Raw genomic sequence first — 19694 nt, 5'->3', positions numbered from 1 at the left:
TGTCTCTTCAAATTTCAATCTGACGATATAATCTACAACCTCTGCCCATTGCTGAGTCCAAGAGAAGTCCTTGTTTATTAGTCTGGCCAGCCAGTATTTTATTTTAAAAAATTACAGTAATGATTTTTATATATATTAAAATTGAAGCAAAAATTGCTTAGCTTTATTATAACATATTAAACATACATTTTTGCATTTTTAAACATTTTATTTTTATCATTTTATTATACAGTACCATAGGCTCCTGGTATTTCCCTTATCCCAGTCCCAATTCCCTTCATCCCTCCCACCTAGTTCCTCTATATCATTACTAAAGTATAGTTCTTGATACACAGTCATATGTCCATCATTGCAGGCGTTGCCAATGGCAGAGAGTCCAGATTCCTATTGTCAAGATATAGTAAACAGGTTAAACATAATTTGTAAGGTAGTTTTCCCATTTTATATGTTCCATTTTATGTTATTTTTAGTAGTGTATGGAATTCCACATGGTCAACCTCCTTATCAGTGCATTGGATGGTCACTCTTTTTAATGATTCACTACTGGAAGAAATATAAAATGGAACATATATATTTTCCAACAACTATAATGTCACATAAGTTTAAATCCATTCTAAATTATTTCATTTTATCTGATTTTAATTTAAGTTTCCTAATGACTACTAGTGTAGAATATCTTTTTTTGTGCTTATTTTTCTCCTGTATAATTTTTGGTAAAGGTCCTGTTCAAATACTTTGCATATTCTTTTTCCTTTAGTTTGATTTGTTTTTATTGTAGAACTCTGGATGAAAGTCTTCAATTAGTAATGCGAGTTGCTGGTATATTTTGCTGGGTTATAGTTTGACTATTTGCTATGTAAAATTTAAAAAAGCTTTACTTGTTGTGTTGATGAACTCTAAATAGTTTTTTCTCTTATGGATTGTGGCGATGTATATAATCAACTTAGTAAAAACTTTTGTACATTTAGAGCCATGATACATTACAATTGACTTTTGAATAAGGGGAGAGTTATGAATTAATGGTTATTTGGATGAAGATGTGAATATCAAATTGTTCCAGCATCACTTAAAGGGATCCTGCTTTTTCTCCACAGAATTGCCTTTGTTCCTTTCCCAAAAACTAGTTGTGTTGTATGGCGACTACATCCTAGTTAGTGACCCCCAATAACCCCTACTAGGCCCCCCTCCAGCCCTGGCTCTTGAGCTTACCAGTATGTATAGCAAACTGGTCAGTCTGTCCCACTTTCCATTTAGCTCTTGTACACATCAGTAGGCACTGAAGCCCAGCTTGACACAACTGACCCTATTTTCCAGCCCATTCACATGCTGGCCATGCTACTGCCTATCTAGCCAGTCTAGCCCTGAGTCCTGGTTCTCATGCTCACCAATGGGAACTACATCCCATCATGGAGGTGCCTACTCTTTCTTTACTGGGCCCCACTTCCAGTGTCAGATCTTGCACTTTCCAGGTGATTCTATAGTTTAGCCTGCCAGGATTTGCTCCCAGTTCCTGGACTTTCCAGCGGACACTGTGGCAAAGCCCAACCAGTTTGCCCTACAGGTCTGCTCTGGGTTCCAGTTCTCATGCTCATCATTGAGGGGAGTGGTCTAGAAGAAGATTCCTGGAACTACCTGCTGGACTGGCATCCACCCTGCAATCCCGGTCTCACATGTGCTGGTGGATGCTGGGGCCCAATCCGGCATGGGCCTTTCACCTCAACATTTGTCAGCAGGTTCAGTAGCCTGGCCCAGTGCAGTTTGCAGTTCCAGCTCATGCTGGTGAGCGCTGCCACCTAGCCCAGCCCAGCCAGACCCCAGGCCTGGTCCTAACATGGACCTGCCTGAGTTGCAGCCTGACCCAACCTGGCCTCCATCCCGTTCTGGTTCTCAGATCAGCCAAATGAGATTATGAACTTGCCCAGCCTGGCCCACCCCCAAACCTGAGTCACATGTATGCCAGCAGTATCATAACTTGGCCTGTTTGGGGCTGCTCCTAGCCTTGGTTCTTGTGCTCACCTGCAGTGACTGTGTCCTGATAAGTGAGTTCCCCATGCTTCACTGTCAGGTCTCCTCCCAGTGGCAGATCTTATTTACTCTTATGGGTTGTTGGTCCAGAATGCCTTAGTCCACTTCCTGTCCTAATAGGAACTGTGAACTTCCCCAACTTGCTACACCCATTCTGGCTCTTATGGTTGGGTGCTACAGCTGAGCCACACCTGATCTCTGTCCAAACACAGTTCTTTTGTGGCTCAGTGGATGCTTAAGCCTGGGCCAGCCTGTCTTATACCCACTCTGGCTCTCACGAGCACCAGTAGGTGCTGGAGTCTAACCCATCAGGCACATCGCAAACCCAGTCCACACCCATGCCAAGGGACACTACAGCTGTGTACAGACCAGATCATTGCCCCCATTCTGGCCCTAGCACTCACCAGTGGGAACCACAACCTATCTGTGGCGTCCCCTTAGCTCCTGAAGCAGGCCTACTCCCAACCATACATCTTGTACATGCCAATGGTTGCTCTGACTGTGCTTGGTGTCTAGCCCTGCAAGGTAGGCCCCTTGCCTTAGATTTAGTATGCACTGGTGAGTGGTAGTCAGTGGTGAACCATGCTAACTAGCCCATCTCCAGTCTTCTATGTGGGCTGGTACATCTATCTGACTCATAAAGGTCCTTGAGTTTCTCCCATCCAAACCGTTTGCTCTCAGAGCCTTGCAAGTACAGTGGCCTTGCAATGGGAATCCCTCAAAAAGTTAGTCCTCACCTGTAACGTACTTCCTCAGCAACCCTCCCTCCCACACATCCCCTTCTCCCTTTCCCTGGTCAGTCCACAGTCCTGCATCAGGGAGCCCATGGGGCATGTGGTGGTGGAGATAGTGCTTGCACATGCAGGGCCCTATTTCACGTCTGATTCGTTTTCCTTCTGATGTGTCTGAGAAAGCACTGGAAGACTGTGAAAATACTTGGACTCCTGTCACCCAGCTGGGAGACCAGGACACAGTTTCTTTCTTCTTACTTTGGCCTGCATCAAATCCAGCTCTTTCAGTTCTTTGTGGAGTGAGCTAGTGTGTTGAAGATCTCTCTTCTTTCCTCTGTTGCTCTGTCACTCTGCCTTTCATGTAAATAAGTAATTCCTTATATATAAAGAAGAAACCTAAGAACGGAATATATTCATGTAGTAATCTCTTCAATTTCCGTAGACATATCAATCTTCTTCTATCTTTCAACACTGATTTTCAAATATTCCTTTCATGTGCTCATTGCTTGGCTGGTCTATAACTTTTCTGAAATCAGTATCATTTATTTTATCCAAAGCATATTGAATTAAAAAGAATTTCAGATGCTCAATTGTATTCTTGCTTCATAGTGAGACCACAGGGATATATTTTTAAAGTAATTACCATTTTGCTTGAATTGTTTTTTAATATTCATAATATAATTTAATAAGGAGTCCTTTAAGTGAAAATAACTAGCTCGGTTATTGAAGAGATTTTTTCTTGTTGGAAATACACACATAGAGATTTGAAAAAAAATAAGTTCGCAAATATTATGTGGTATTCAAAAAATAAAGGTTTCATTGGAGTCCAAAGTAAGCCCATTATATGAATATCTGATATGGAGATGGGAAAGTTTTGTATCTGATATTCATAAATTTTCTTCTGCGTTGATGCTAATAAAACTGCCACAACCCAGGTGTGCAAGAGCACAAGTACTAAAGATGTATGTGAGTATATATCACTTATAAAAACGCAGAGATAAAATACAAAGATTCAGAAGTGCTGAATTCCTTTTGAAGGGTAAGAGTGACTCATGCTTATGATTTTATCTCTCAGAACTGGGGAATTGCTAGAGGCACTGCTACTTAAAAAAAGGAGAAGCATTTCTTCAAAAGCTTTTAGATTTATAGTCCCTGTTCTTTTTCTCAGGGTTTTGCTTTTTTCACCTATCAAAAATTTCTCTGGAATTTTCAAACTAATATTGCCAAACCATTTGAACACACAGCACTGTTTTAGTGTCTTTTATCCCCAAATTAAAGAAATAAAGGTGTAGAGTCTGTTCCTTTAGGTCGTTGTGTAGTATCACAAAAGTCAGAAATGTCCTCTTGTAATACAGGTTCTGTGTTATTGAATCCCATAAAATTTAAATGGCTTGACAATTTTTTCTTGTATTGTGTATTTTATAAAATTATACAAGTTATAGATTTTAATTAGATAGAAGCAAAAATGTGTAGTGGTAAAAAACAAAGCTTGGTGTGCTTGCATACACTAGCAGAGTGTCCCTGTTTACCTGCTGGCTCTGTTTCCTAATCCAGATTGCTGCTAATGAGCACCTAGGAGGTGGCAGATGGTGGCTCAGGTACTTGGCAATCCTACTACTCATTTGGGAGACACTGTTCCCCCCCCACCCGCCTCTCTCTCTCTTTCTCTCTCTCTCTCTGTATCCCTATTTGTCTTTCTATCACTCAAAATAATTTTTAAAAAAGATTTTATAATTTATTTGGAAAATAGAGTTACACATAACACACACACAGAAAGAGAGAGAGTTCATCTGCTAGTTCACTTCCCAAGTGGTCCCAAGGGCTGGGTTGAGCTGGTCTCAAATGAGGAGCCAGGAACCTATGGGTCTCCTGTGTGGCTGCAGGAGTCCAGGCATATGAGCCAGGAATAGAGCACCAGTACTCAAATCCACACCCATACATGGTGCTGCTAAAACAGGCTGTGGCTTTACTTATTATGCCACATAGCCAGCCCACTCCAAACTATTTTCTTAAAGAAGTAGGTAAAACACAGGAAATAAATATTTGCATAATTGTATTATCTGATATGACTATTGCCAATATTTCAGTTTGTAAACTTAGAAATAGATTCATCTCTTTATTAAGTAGCCAATACTAGACAGAACTACTATATTCACTAAGTCCCAGCATTTGCATTCATTTTCTATTTTTGAATATAATATGGTAAATCATTAGCATGGATTCTAACTTTCTCTTTAAAATCTATATTGATAGCTTACTAATTTCTATACCACACCAACATCCTAATGTATCATTTATCCATAACACCACAGTATTCTAGCTGCTTCCAGTATTGATCATTACCGATCTTCACCTAAAAATCTTCTGGTTATTTTAACACAGAATTACAGTTCCTCTGCTTTCTTGCCTCCAGTGGCTTGTAACTGACTCAGAGTAGACACCCCACTTGAATACCCTGAAATAATTTGTATGATTCACTCTTTTTTTGAGATTCCAGTTATTTTTAAATTCCCCTTTTCATAAAACAAAGTAGGAGAAACAGCACAAGGTTAAAGCTGTAGAAGCAGTTAATTGGTAGAATATATATTCACAAAAAATCTGCATAGACTCATATGAACATAGCTTATTTACAAGGAGAAAACACAGAATATTCAGGGAGTACTTCTGTGAACCATTAAAAAAAACACAAGGTCTCATGGAAGCCTCTGTTCACAGCAATACTAAAAGATGAAATAACACCTGTTAAGGAACAGATGGATCATATGTACAGATTTTACAGCATTAGTGCAATGAATTCACATGCTTATAGCACACTATTGAAATATTACAACCAGTTAATTTCAGGACGTTAAAGCTATCCACCAACTCCTCATTCCATTCTATCAGTGCAGACTTCTTTGCCGTTTATAGAAATAGCATAATGACCTGATTTATTGAGAAAACTGAAATGTCACAGATGCAATCACTACATGAGAGAAATCAAAAACAAACAAACAAATAAAAAACCCAACAACACCAAAAACACTCAAAAAAGGAAAAAAAAACATGGAAGAATGGAATTTTAGCATGTTTCTTTTGGTGTAAAATTTGACATCTAATGGTTTTGGTGTCTGATTTTGATAATTTTTCCAAGAAGATTTTACCAATGCCAATATCTTAAAGAGTGGTTCCTATGTTTTCCTCCAACTGTATGAAGGTTTCTAAGTGCCAATTTAGGTCCTTGATCCAACATTTAAAGCTGATTTTTGTATAAGGTGACTGGCAAGAGTATTGCTTGCTACTTCTGCAGCCTGATACGTGATTGTCTCAAAAGCATTTGTTGAAGGGAGAAATCTTTTTCTCTAGATTATTTTCAGTTTTCTTATTGAAGATTATTTGGCTGTGCATAGGCTCCCTTTTGGCATTTCTATTCTATTCTATTGTTCTTCTATGTTTCTGTACCAGTACCCGACTGTTTTGATGACCACTACCCTGTATTATATTTGAGGTCTGGAATTGTGATTCCTCCAGCTTGACTTTTACTCTTCAGGATAGCTTTGGATATTTGTGGTCTCTTATTTCCAGATGAACTTTTGTATCATCTTTTCTACTTCTGAGATTTTAATTGAGATCACTCTGAATCTGGATATTGGTTTCTGTAGTACAGACATTTTGATGATGTTGATTCATGCTGATGCAGGAACACAGTACATTTCTTCATTTTTTAATGTCTTCTTCTGTTTCTTTTTTTTCAATTTTTTTTCTAATTTTCATCATACAAATCTTCCATGCCTTTTGTTTGGTTTATTCCAAGGTATTAAAGGTTGCATATCAAGCTAAGAATTTTCTGTACAACAAAGGAATTGATCAACAAAGCAAAAAAAAAAAAAAAAAAACAGTAGAACAGGAGGAAAATCTTGGCTCAGTTACGACAGGAAACTAATGTCCAGGATTTACAAACAGCTCCAGAAACTCAATGACAGCAAAACAAACAACCTTGTGAAGAAATGGGCAAAGCTAATGGATTGGTCTTTTTCAAAATAACAAATTTAAATGGCTGATGGACATATTAAAAAATGCCCAGGCTCTATAGCTATTAGGGAAATTTAAATAAAAATCATATCGGGATTCTACCTAACTCCAGTGACACTGACCTACATTCAGAACTCTGCTTACAATACCTGCAGATATGGATGTGGGGAGAAAGGTACTATATTCCACTTTTGGTGGGAGTGTAGGCTAGTGCAGCCACTGTGGAAGTCAGTATGGACAGCGTTAAGACAACTGAAAACTGATATATCTCACTCTGTGAATATAGCCAAAGAAAGTGAAATGTGCATATGAGAAAGTGACCTACAATCCTGTATTTATGGCAGCTGAATCCAGTATAGTGAGACAGGGAAACAAGCCAGATACCTGTCAAAAGAGGAACGGTATATCTATTCCAAGAAATACTATTCAGCTACTAAAAAGAATGAAATTCTACCTTTTGCAACCAAATGATCCGAACTAGAGACCGTTCTGCTCAGTGAAATAAGTTAACCTTAAAAGAACAAATTTCATATAAGGCAACATTCATGCAAAACACGAAACAACTACATAAATGTGTATATACATCTATTCACTAGAAGGACTGTATAATGGAGACTAGTATGCCAGGATTTGAAGATATGTTTCAGCATGCATCTTTATTCCTAAATAAAAGGTGGACTCCAAATTAACTGCTAAATATAGCTTAACAGTAGGATACTAGATTTTGTACCTTTGCTTTACATACAATGCCTTGGTACACTTTAATTCAGAATGTTGGACACTTGACTGTTCCTGAAGGACTTTTCTATTGTAATAGTACGGGGGAAACAATGTGGGGGGAATTGGGGAGGGAGGAAGAGGAAGTGTTAGCAGGGGGACCCCTAGAGCTATAAGACTGTCATGAAAAATAGTATAAATATAAAATAAAAAATTATTGAAATATATGCATATGCACTTTAATTTACGTATACCACGAACCATTGAAATACACCTCATGGAGTATATTCTGGTTTCTGTGTCATGGCAATATTGACCAGACAAAGAATAATGGAGTTTTAAATCAAAACTGTCCCAGAACTAGCAATTATACTGCTATAGAAAAATAGAAGTCCAAGACAAGACAAAAAATGAATTTTCTGAATTGTGACATATGTTTTCTGGTACAACAAAAACAATAAAGTCAAGTGGGTGAGAAGCCAGGGCACACATTTCCTGCTTTTAGCACTGGGCGTGGCTGACAGTGCTTTGAGAGCCTCCCTACCCTCAGTCTCAGGGTTTTTTTTTTTTTTTTAAGATTTATTTGTTTTTATTGGAAAGGCAGATTATAGAGAGGAAGAGAGAAGGAAAGGAATATCTTTGATCTGCTAGCTCACTTCCCAAATAGCTGTAATGGCCTGAGCTGTGCTGATCCAAAGCCAGAAGCTTATTCTGGTTCAGGGTTCCTAGGCTTTAGGCCATCTTCTACTGTCTTCCCAGCCCACAAGCAGGGAGATGAAAGGGAAGTGGAGCAGTCGGGATGCAAACCAACACTCATGTGACCACTATTGCACCGGGTCTCCTCAAACTCAGTTTTACAGGGCTAAACAGTGTTCCTGGAAGCTAAATTCCATTGAAAGTTTAGTAGGGAGTAGAACAAAGGTTTTAGTGCCAAAGAGGTGGCTATCCTGACTGAAGAATGCCTAAACAAGCTCTGAAGAGAGGTGTATTAGTTTGCTTGGGAAGTCATAAGAAAACACCATATAGAAAGTGAACGAAAACCAAAAATTCATTTTCTTTAGTTGCATTGAAGGTTGCAAGTCTGAGACCCTGGACCAGGAGGTGTGGTGTCTGAGGAAGCCTTACCCTTGGGCTGAAGATGGCTCTCTGTGTCCTACATGGAGAGAAGGAGATCCCTGCTGTTTTTTTCTCCTCTTATAGGAGATTGTGGTCCCATCCTTTGGAAACACTTTACCCAATTTTAACTTCAAGAACTTTTATTTCTTTCAAAGTTAGAGATACACAAAGAGAATGACAGAGTGTGTGGCTGGTTCCTAAGCACTTGGACCACGTATTGCTTTTTCCAGGCTATCAGCAAGGACTAGGGTTAGAATTGGGACAGCCAGAATATGGATGCGAGTTTTATGGTGGCAACTTTAGCTGCTCTGCTACAATGCCAGACCCTCTTACCATTATTATCTCCTTAATAAACTTAGTTCCAAATGCAGTATTACTCAGTGCTTCAATATATAAATGTAGTAGGAAAATCATTCAATTCATAGCAGAAAGCTTTTGCACAAAGAGAGAAGGAATCTTAGCATTCCACAGCAAGGAGTGGGACAGGGCCTTCTTGGGCGGGGGCTGAGCAGAGGGGCATCTTGATGCCTGAAGCTTCAGAAGGCTGATCAATCTTCTACCACCTGTGCAATTCCTCAGACGTTCATATCTAAGCAGATGCTGCTTGTCATCTTTTGCTTCTCTCAGCTGGCTGTCTTGACAAGTACAGGCTGTTTATTCTGACTGTTCTTTAGGGAGAGTCAAAGATCTTTTTAAGATTCTAGATCCAACAGACTATCAGTATAGATGTTCCTGAGCAAACATAATCACTGTGGGTCCTAGAGACCTATCTCACACCTATGCATTTGGAATGTCTTTGTTTGTGATCCTCCCAAGAATGGCAGCCATAACAAATATTCTTGAAACACAGGAAGTTTCAAGAACTATTGAGTTTTAAACATTTTATTAAACTTTTTAAAAATTAAACATTTTTATTGCATAAGGAACTAGTTGCATGCATTCCATAGTATGGAGTAATGTTGACATGCATGGTACCTGTCAGAATGTAAGGGGGTGATGCACTGTCAGCTTGGGGTGAAGCTGAGCTGCAGCCAAAGGTGAGCAAAACCACAAGTGAAGAGAGTGGTTAAGATCCTAGGATCTCTGATGGCAAAAGCAAACGACAGGAGGGGTGGCATTCTGGTGAGAAGATGCTAGATCACCATCAGTTGGGAGGTCTGCTGTTTCTGTTTTAGAAAGAGGTGAGATGTCACAGCACAGCTGATGGATGTTCCTTGTCTCTAGTTTTCTCCTCCAGTTCTGTTCATGTTCAGAAGCCTCTGCAGAAGAGGTCCTCACTGTGTCTCCAGCTTACTTGTCTGCAGAACTTCATTTGTTAAGAACTCCTTAGCAGCAAGAGGCATGGGTCAGTTGTTTAAAAGGGCTGGTGTGATAACAAGCATCATAGACAAAGCAAATAAGAATTTTCAGCCAGAAAGAGAAGATTAGGTTTGGAAAAGCAGTCTCCTGAGTTCCAACTGAGCCCCTCTGATGACTGGAATTCTTGGGCAGCACATGTGATTCTAAAACAGATTATGTGTTTGACAGACCCTTCAAGTTTTACATTATTGCAAGATTGCATTATTGCACTAATACTTTTGATGTATGGATTCATCTAAGCCCCTTAAGCATCATTTGGAAAATGGGTTGAGGAAGTTGCAGAGGCAAATTTTTTTACTCTTTTATTTGACCTAGAAAGAAATACAATTTCAAGTGATTTGGTTATCCAAAAGAGCTTCTCCTTGCTCTGTCACCTAGCTTTGTGACCTCAATCCAACTTATTAAGTGCAGCAGAGACAGCCTGTCTAATGACTGTCAGCTTAGAGTTTATCCCAGGAGCTTCATTACAAAGAACCATGGATCATGAAAAACTGGCTAAGATGGGACTCCAAGCAAACCTTAATTACAGAGCTGGAGTCAAGAGTGAATTAAATATACAGGTCTGTTGCTCCAGGTCTCCCAATTTTCCTGTTGTTGGTAGAGGGGACTCAAGTGGTTCAGTGACTCTTGGAATGGGTTGCAATTTGTCTGCTTTTCTGTTGTGAATATTTCCCGAATCCAATGTATCCTATATTTAATGTCTGAGTAATTCTCCCAAAGCGCTATTCTAATTAATGCTCTACCTCTTCTGCCTAGAAACTGAGTTCCTTCCAGGCATCCCATGTGCTTAAATAGTGATTCCTATACAAGTGGGTTGAGCAACACCTGGGTATTTATTGCAGATGCAAATCTTAAAACTTAATTCACGACTAGCAAAAAAAAAAATCTCTGGGATGGGGCCTATCAATCTGTGTTGACTCATCTACTTCTTAGGTGTAGCTCATTCTCTGTGATTCTCGTGTGCTGACATTTCAGTGCTAGACTTGCTATGGAGTGCAGCCAGTGATTGCTCCTTCACCTCTCCCCTCACACTCCCTGTCCTAAATCCGCCGAGATATTGGACGCAGATGAGTCCAATTAGTCTTTCTAGCTACAAGCCCAGTTCCTGTTCCTACCCAACCCATATGAGTGCCAATCAACTCTTTAACTCACAACACTTAGGTATTTGCTCCTGCCCACCTGTGACTCATCTATCAACTGAGAGGTGATTGTACTGCATTGTTGGGTAACCACTCCTCTCACAAGCCTCTTTAAAAGGCCCATGAAGCAGGGGCTCACTATCTTTCTTTCTGGTAAGGTGCTTCCATTACTCTGGCACCTTGACTCTTGGCTGGCCCAGGACAGGTAATCCCAAGCATGGTCCCTGTGTACTGCTTAGATGGGACAATGGATATGGTTGTGTTGTATTTTGGTTTGTGTACTATCAGGAGTTCCAGAAGAGGGTGAGGCCTAGCAGTAGTGGAATGTGGGCAGAGAAGCCAGGGAAAGCTGGATGTCTGGAGCTTTTTGTATCCAGGTTATTCATTGCATGTCTCTTAGGATAGCTTATATTGTTGGGGAAGCTTGAGGCATAGGTCTTCAGCTTAACAGATGGATTTCAGGGTAATGACTATTTGTTCCCCTCTGGATTATGATTAGTTGGATTGTTATATTGACTTATGATTTGCTATTTCTAGTATGCTTTATTGTCAGCAAGCTTGGTTAATAAAGACTCCTTGATAAAACCTTAGACATATCTGGTGTGATCTTGCTTGCAACCCGTAACAGACTGGATTCCTGAAAATCTACACTTCTGAATTTACCATATTCTACTTGCTTCTTATTCTAAGTTTGACCACAGATCTCTAAATTATCTCTGTTCTTTGTTGTCCTTTTATCTGCTTATTGCATCTCCTTTAACTAGAGTTATTTTTTTTATGTATGCATTTTGGATTATTATCTGTTCTTAAGACCTAGACTCAAACACTTCAGCTTTAACCTTAGATCCTTTCAAACTCTGACAGTTGACATTTTAGGCCCAGAGGTAATTTATTGTTCTTGGGGTTTTGTAAGTCTCAAGTAGTAAACCCCATTGTGGAACAAAAATTTGTAACCGGATGGCCAAATGTAAACTACGTGAAAAAGGTCTCTTAATTCACAACCCAGGGATGCTATAATTTGCTCCATATCTCAAAATCATATTTAATTCTCACCAGTCTCTCTGCTCCTATATAAATTGGGACTTGATTATTTATTAAATTACAACCAGAAAGCTATGAATTTTTAAGAATAAAAAGTATGTGTATGTGTATCTTTTATAGATGTAAGGTGGTATGAAAACATGACATGGAATTTCAGCTTCTGCGATGCTATCAATACCATTTATTTGTTTCCAAATGAATACAGTACTCATCATTTTTTTCTATTGTCATGTAATTTGGCAAATTAATTTTCCTAGAGCAAAATGGATAGGCTGAGGATAATCAGGAATCATTACATAAACTTACAGTGTACGATCGACCCTGGGAGGAGGAATGGTTCCGCTGTGTGTTTGGCAAAAGAAATTCAGTGAAGTGGACAGAACATGGTATCTGTCTTGTAATGTGTCAACAAAGAGGGAGTTTTTGAGTGAGGTTAATGTTTAAATCATTGAAATCACTGAAATTTAAGCAAATATATTGCCTTCCATTGTTGTGCATGGGCCTCATCCAATCAATTCGAGACCTAAATAAAGCAAATGGACTGTCCTATCTGAACAAAATGCAGTTCTCCAGCGAAGTACCTGGAAATACACCACAAGTTCTGCTGGATACCAGGCTGTTGGTGGACACTGCAGATGTTGGATTTACCAGTCTCTGTAATCACTTGAGCCAATTCCTTATAATAAATCTTTTTCTGTTTTTGAAGGTGCATCAAACAGAACATTCTAATATGGAATGAAAAGCTAATGCTCATTTTCCCATGAATTTTTGATGCCTCCTATTCACATGTGTTTTGGTTGTTTTCTTTGTTGAACTTTGACTAATACAATGGCCCAAGGAAAGCTGGTATTTGAAGCTGACAGGAGCAATCAGGGAGTCTGAGGAGCAAGACTGTGTTCAGAGGCTATGGCCCCTAGTTGGAGGGATTTCAGAAACAGGAGATATTTACAAATTTTGTTAATTGATTGATATTAGAGTTATCTCCAGGAGGTAGGCATAAGTCCTACATTCTTTTATGAAAAAGAAAACAGCAAACAAGCTATGGTCAGAAAGATTTATCAGGATAGCAACTTGGATAAGAAAGCACATGATGCTTGAGGCTTAGGTCCTTGGAGAACAAATTAGATATCAGATAAAGAAATTTATACTACATGACATAGACTAGTTTGTAATTGTTACAAGAACTGCTAAAAGGCAGTATGAACAGTGTCTTCAGCAGGAGCTACATGTAAGTGAGAGAATCCAACAAATTAAATTAGTCTGTATTTGTTTACTACATGAGGATTTATTAGTAATAGTCCAAACTTACTCTTTCCAAGGCAGATGCAAATTAACTAACAATTTTTTGTTGTTCCTGTTACTGTCAGTATCAATGTAATTTCTAAGATTCCAACTGATAATACTCTCTTTAAAACATGCTAAAAGGTTAAAATAGTTTTACTAAAAGAATCTTATGCAATTATTGTAGTTCAATTCTTGGCTGAAAAAGCCAAGTGCAGTCTCTGTGTGAGAGTCTAAAATGTTCACAGATGACTGCTTAACAAAAAACTCAGTTAGATATAGGCATATTTAGCTTAGTTAAACTATTGGTATATTGACTCTTTGAGCTACTCATATCACTGTAGTCTTCTTGTTTACAACTAGAATTCTTTCCAGCTTCCGATTGCTTGCTTTTTCATTGAAACACCAATAGGACATCCATAAATACCAGCATCTTCCGTCTGTTGACACTTTACTTATTCTTTATTTACCTAGCTATCTTTCTTGTTGGTTAGGGAATGCTATCATCATTGCCTTTCCCTCCCATTACAGAACTTAAAAGAGTGGTTTTTGGATTGAAAAATGAAACAGGTTTTGGAGGCATTCATGGAAACAGAGAATCCTAAGCTGTGTTTCTTCAAGATTCTAATTTAGTAGAACTAAAATGAGGAGAAGAATTTGATTTTTCAGCAGCAGGAAGATGAAGGGCAATGGTTTGTAATGGAATCACTAATGTGAGCTGTAGACTTTTTCCTAGCAAAGCTATCCTACATTAATCAAGTGTAACAGACAAAGCACTAAAGGCCTTAGCATAAGTTGGTAGATAAATGAATACAAAGGGGAAAAAACATTGATATTAACCACTAAATTCCTTCTCTCCTTCTCCCCTCATTTTCTAGGAGTGTTCCCATGATATTTTTCTTTCTTCTTTCAAAGTCTCCCCAAAATGGCAAGTGTTTGATTGCTTACCCAAGAAACTCTATCACTGTAATAATTTTCAATTATTCAGTTATTCAGTTTTGGTGCCTATATATATGTAACAAATGGCACAAAAATATAACCAAAATATTTATAAACAAGGCAACAGGTAAAAATTCTAATTAGTAGCCTGCATATTTTATCTTTCTACCTGTTTCATGCTCAAGAAAGTTTGTATATTACTGTTGTAACAATTTAGGTTATACGTTTAATGAGCAGGAGAAAAAGAGTTAGAATGATTACTTGTGGGAAAAGAGAAGATTTCTGAAAACTCATTCTTTGGTACCAGGCCAAAGAATGAATAACACTTCCAAGAAAAAAATCATCAGCAGACAAAGGCAGAACACATTAACAAAAGAAGAAAAATTATTAATATGGAGACATGCACAGTAGACTTAGAAATCTCGAGGGTAACTGGCATGTTTACATATATGAAAGTCAAACAGCTCATGAAATGAGTAGGTGAGTTTATTTTGGACCAAGAAACTTTTTTTTGAGGGATATGCCTAGTTTTTTTTATTATTATACTATTTATTTTTTATAAACTTTGTTAGGATTCCTCATGTAACTGATACTCAAGAAAAAATTTGCTTGCTTAAAAAATGATGGTGCCTAACAGCAGATAGAAGATTCAGGTTTTTAAAAATAATCATAGTCCATGTGTTAGTTTGCTGGGGCTGAGGTAGCAAGGCACCACAGACTGGATGACTTCTCACTGATCGAAGGCTGTAGCTCTGAGGTCAAGGTCTCAGCAGTGCTTTTTGTTGCATTGGACATCTCTCCTTGGCTTGCGGACTGCGGTCTCCTCCTGTGTCTTCACGTCCTTCTCCCTCTGTACGTGCTTGTGCCCACAGGTCTACCAACATCAGTCACCAACTCTAATGATGTCTTGTAATTACTTCTTTAAAGACCCTGCTTCCAAATATAGTTGCATTCTCACGTGCTGGGGTTAGAGCTTAAGATATGCTAGGGGAGGGGCATAATTAATTTAGGTCATATCAGTGTGTTTTAAAGGTGCCTTCTAGGGTTATCAAAGTATGCAGCATCACAGCTGTTCAAACACAGTTGTGAAATTGGGATCTTTTGCACTTCATTTGGGATATCAAAATACCTATAATAAATAATAAGAATAATAAGAAGATTACTCCAGTGTGTCTTTCTACTCCTGTAGCCAGCTCCTGTCATTCTGTCAATCAGAAGTCTTGTCATTGTGCCAGCTTGGCTCCCGGCTTCCACAGACATGTATCAGTGCTGTGATAGCACACAAGAATTAATTTACTGCAGCCAAGCATTAGACAGCCCGGCAACTCTGAAAGATTAATTTATTGCCAACAAATTCAGGAAGGTGCTTTAACAACAGCTTGGCTTTTTGGGCAAGACAGAAGTTCATGGTCGCATATAGCATGCTACTCATTGGCAGTGAGGGGTCAAAAGAAGAATATATATGCCATCTGGACTCTGTAAGAATACCCGGAAACTCACCCTTCTAGTGTGCTGGATGATGTGAGAGCTTATTATATGCATATTTCTTGTTTAATTCAGGAAACATTATAAACTTGATAGAATTGTAATCACCACTTTACAGGTGAGTAAAGTTAAGGCTTAGAAATTTGTTCAATGTAATACAGATTTTCAAACTTTAGTGAAGTATATAACATTGTACACCCAATGATACATGTTCAATATGTACTGCCACTGCCACCACCCAGCAGTGGCAACACGAAAACCACGAGGCACACTCTTAAGGGTCCAGGAAAAGCCAGAACCAGACCCCTTACTGCCAAAAGAGGCTGCATTTAAATCCTTCCCTCCAGTGCTCCTGTCCCCATTGATCTAAGCTTTCCTCCCTGCTTCTTTGATTGGCCCTCTTTCCACCACCTTTCCTCCCGTTCTTCTTGTACTTTCCCTGTCTCCTTTCCGCCACCCTTCTCCCCCCGCCAGGCTTTCTTGTCTGTCTGTCTGTCCCTAGCAGTCGACCTGTCATCCGTCTGTCCGTCATCCACTAGCTTTTACCGGCTATTTTTATATCCTTCTCCCCAATCACTTCTCCCTGGGGTCCACTTGGCACTACATGATAGGCCAGTAATTGCAGTGGGGGCATTAGCCTATCCCTGTGACTTCCTGTTTACCTGCTGGTGAGACCAGCTCCGCCTCCTGGCCCCAGGCCAGCCGCCATCTTGGAACGGCCCCTCCCAAATCCCAGGAGTGGCTTTCGCACCCCGCACCCCGCTCCCCACATCTCCCCCTTTTTATTTTTTGCTGGGAATGATGAATTTCGGTGGTTGATTTCGACCACTTTCAGGGCCATGTAGTGTTAAGGTCCTTTCCAGCAAGGTTTCAGGGTTAGTGGCTGACTTCCAAGCTCAAGATCCTGAACTAGCTGCCTAATTTCCTTAGAGACTTCCCAACCCCACTTCTAAGGGTTGCCGAGGGGCATTGAATCATATCTTCTGTAGCTACTTCTTGCTGTTTTAGGGGCGTCATAGGTCCTGCCTTTTTTGGGGTTCGGGAGTCTCTTCCTGTCTCATCTAGTTCACAGGTCCATCTTATGAGCAGTCACTACCAGTGGCTATGCCGCCTCTCACAAACAAGAAACCACCACCTCTTAGGGCTAAAATCCGTGTCTTGGTGCTATTTCACCACCTCTTCGGGCTAAAATCCTTCTCGTTGGGCTATTTCACTGCCTTGTAGGGTTAAAATCCACCTCTATGGGCTGTATCCCGCCTCTATGGGCTGTATCCTGCCTCCATGGGCTATATCCTACTTCTTTGGGCTGTATTCCGCCTCTTTGAGCTGACCTGCCTCTTAGGGCTAAAACCACTTAACTGCCTCAAAGGCAAAAATAACTTTTACTCTATACACTTATCCTGGTGCAGGCTGAGAATTCCCCTCTCTGCCGCTTTTCTTCCTGTTCCTTATTCCCCTCTCTGCCGCTTTTCTTCCTTCCTGCTCTCTATTTTTTTTTTTTTTTTTATTCTTGTATGCCAGCATAGGCCGGGAATTCCCCATATGGGCCACCAGTTGTTACCACCGCCCAGCAGTGGTGACACTAAAAACGACGAGGCACACTCTTGAGGGTCTGGGAAAGCTGGAACTGCAACCGGACCCCTTATTGCCCAAAGTGGCCACGTTTAAATCCTTCTTTCTGCTGCTCCTGTTCCCCTTTCTCTGCCTCTTTTCTTCCTTCCCTTTCTTGTTCCCCTTTCTCTGCCGATTTTCTCCCTTCCCGCTCTTATTCATACACGTATGCCAATGGAGGCTGGGAGTTCCCCTCTATATCGCTTTTCCTATGCAGGCACAGGCCGAAAATTCCCCATATGGGCCACCAGTTGTTGCCACCGCTGCCGCCCATCAGCAGCAACACTAAAACCATGAGGCACGCTCTTGAGGGTCCAGGAAAAGCCAGAGCTGGACCCCTTACTGCCAAAAGCAGCTGCATTTAAATCCTTCTCTCCAGTGCTCCTGTCCCCATTGGTCTAAGCTTTCCTCCCTGCTGCTTTGGTTGGCCCTCTTTCCACCACCCTTCCTCCCGTCCTTCTTATACTTTCCCTGTCTCCTCTCCACCACCCTTCTTCCTACCCCCCAGGCTTTCTTGTCTGTCTGTCCCTAGCATAGTCATCTGTCCTGTCCTTCATCATCCTAGCTTTTACCGGCTACTTTTATATCATTCTCCACCAATGATTTCTCCCTGTGGGGCCACTTGGTGCTACATGATAGGCCAGTAGCAATGACATAATCTCAGTGGGGGCATTAGCCTATCCCTGTGACTTCCTGTTTACCTGCTGGTGAGACCAGCTCCGCCTCCTGGCCCCGGGTCAGCTGCCATCTTGGAACGGCCCCTCCCAAACCCCAGGAGCAGCTTTAGTCCCATTCCCCACAATGTACTATTTGATTTTTTTGACATGTGTGTATACATCTGTGAAACCAACAGCACAAACATGGTAAATTTATCTAGCATTTTCTAAATTTCCCTCATGTTTCATGAAACCCTGCACTCCCCTGTAACCTCTTCCCCTTGATAGAAATCAACAGGTAAGCACTGATCTGTGCTGTCTAACATATATGTTAGTATGCATTTTCTGAACTTTTTCCTTTGATTCAATTTCCCTATTCTTGTTGTCTTATTGCACATAGCAGAGCTATTGCCATTCTTTATTTTCTGTTTTTTTTTTTTTTTTTTTTGGCTGGTGTCCTGTCCTACGATCATCTCTTTAGGCTGGCATGAGCGCCTAGATTCTACTGGCGTGGGTGGGTTCAGGGTCTGGGGGCATGGTACTAGTGGAGGCATACAGGGAACTCGGGTTTATGCCCAGGCAGGCAGGCAGGGTGAGCTTAGAGATTTCCATGCTTGCTTGATCTCAGGCCAGGTGGAGGGGTGGGCAGGGAGAGCCATAGGTTAGCATGCTAGCATGCTGTGTTGGCAGACCAGGCTTGGGGAACTGTGAATGTGCTTGGAGCAAGGGTGGGTGGAGGGGTATGGTACCAGGCCAACTTGCATGCCATAAACCTGGGTTCCTGGTGGGTCTGTGTCCATTTTGGATTCTGGCATGTTAAAGGAGAAAACTTTGGCCACTAGGTCATTGCACTGGACCCCATCCTTTTCAACTATGTAAATATCATCAAAAATAAAAGTGAAAACTAAATAAAACAAAGGTTAACTTTGAAAAAAAATCATTTCTTTTACATATTTTGGCTGGTTTTAATGACTGACTCATGGAGTAGAGTTACTTTGTTACTCTTTCTTGACCAGGAGCTTAAGTTTATCTGATATATTAATTTTAAACGACAGATTTGGAATGGAAGGCAGCTATCCTTTCGTTGCATTTTACTGACAGCTACCATAAGATCAAAGGAGCCTAGAGCTCCTCTCCAATGTCCCTAAGTCATCATTTTATGACTTCGATTCCCCCAACATTGACTTTGAGCTTATCATTGCTTTCCATAAAAATTATATGTCAGGATCCAGTATTTTTTCTCCTTTCTAAGATGAGTTTATATTTTGGCTGTCATTAATAATTAAATGATAATCATTTGATAGATCACATCCTTAGGATTTTCTAGAACATACTACAAATATTTATGAAAGTTTAATAAAATTGTTTTAACTAGTCATCGAAATTTTAGCAATCATTCAAAAAAATCCTAAAATAAGAAGCTGTGAGGAATGTGGTTAAATTTTGTAACATTTCTCAAACAATGTCACTGCAAAATATTAATAATTTATTATGTAAATATAGAAATATTTCCTACATTCCTATATGATTCTTATACTGTGAATTTTTATAGGGATTAGCATTGTTCACTGAAGTATGGATAT

This window comes from Ochotona curzoniae, unplaced genomic scaffold (assembly GCF_017591425.1).
Source record: "Ochotona curzoniae isolate NIBS_2020 unplaced genomic scaffold, NIBS_Ocur_1.0 contig_3498, whole genome shotgun sequence".
Classification (NCBI taxonomy): domain Eukaryota; kingdom Metazoa; phylum Chordata; class Mammalia; order Lagomorpha; family Ochotonidae; genus Ochotona; species Ochotona curzoniae.
Note: the sequence above shows the minus strand (reverse complement) of the source record.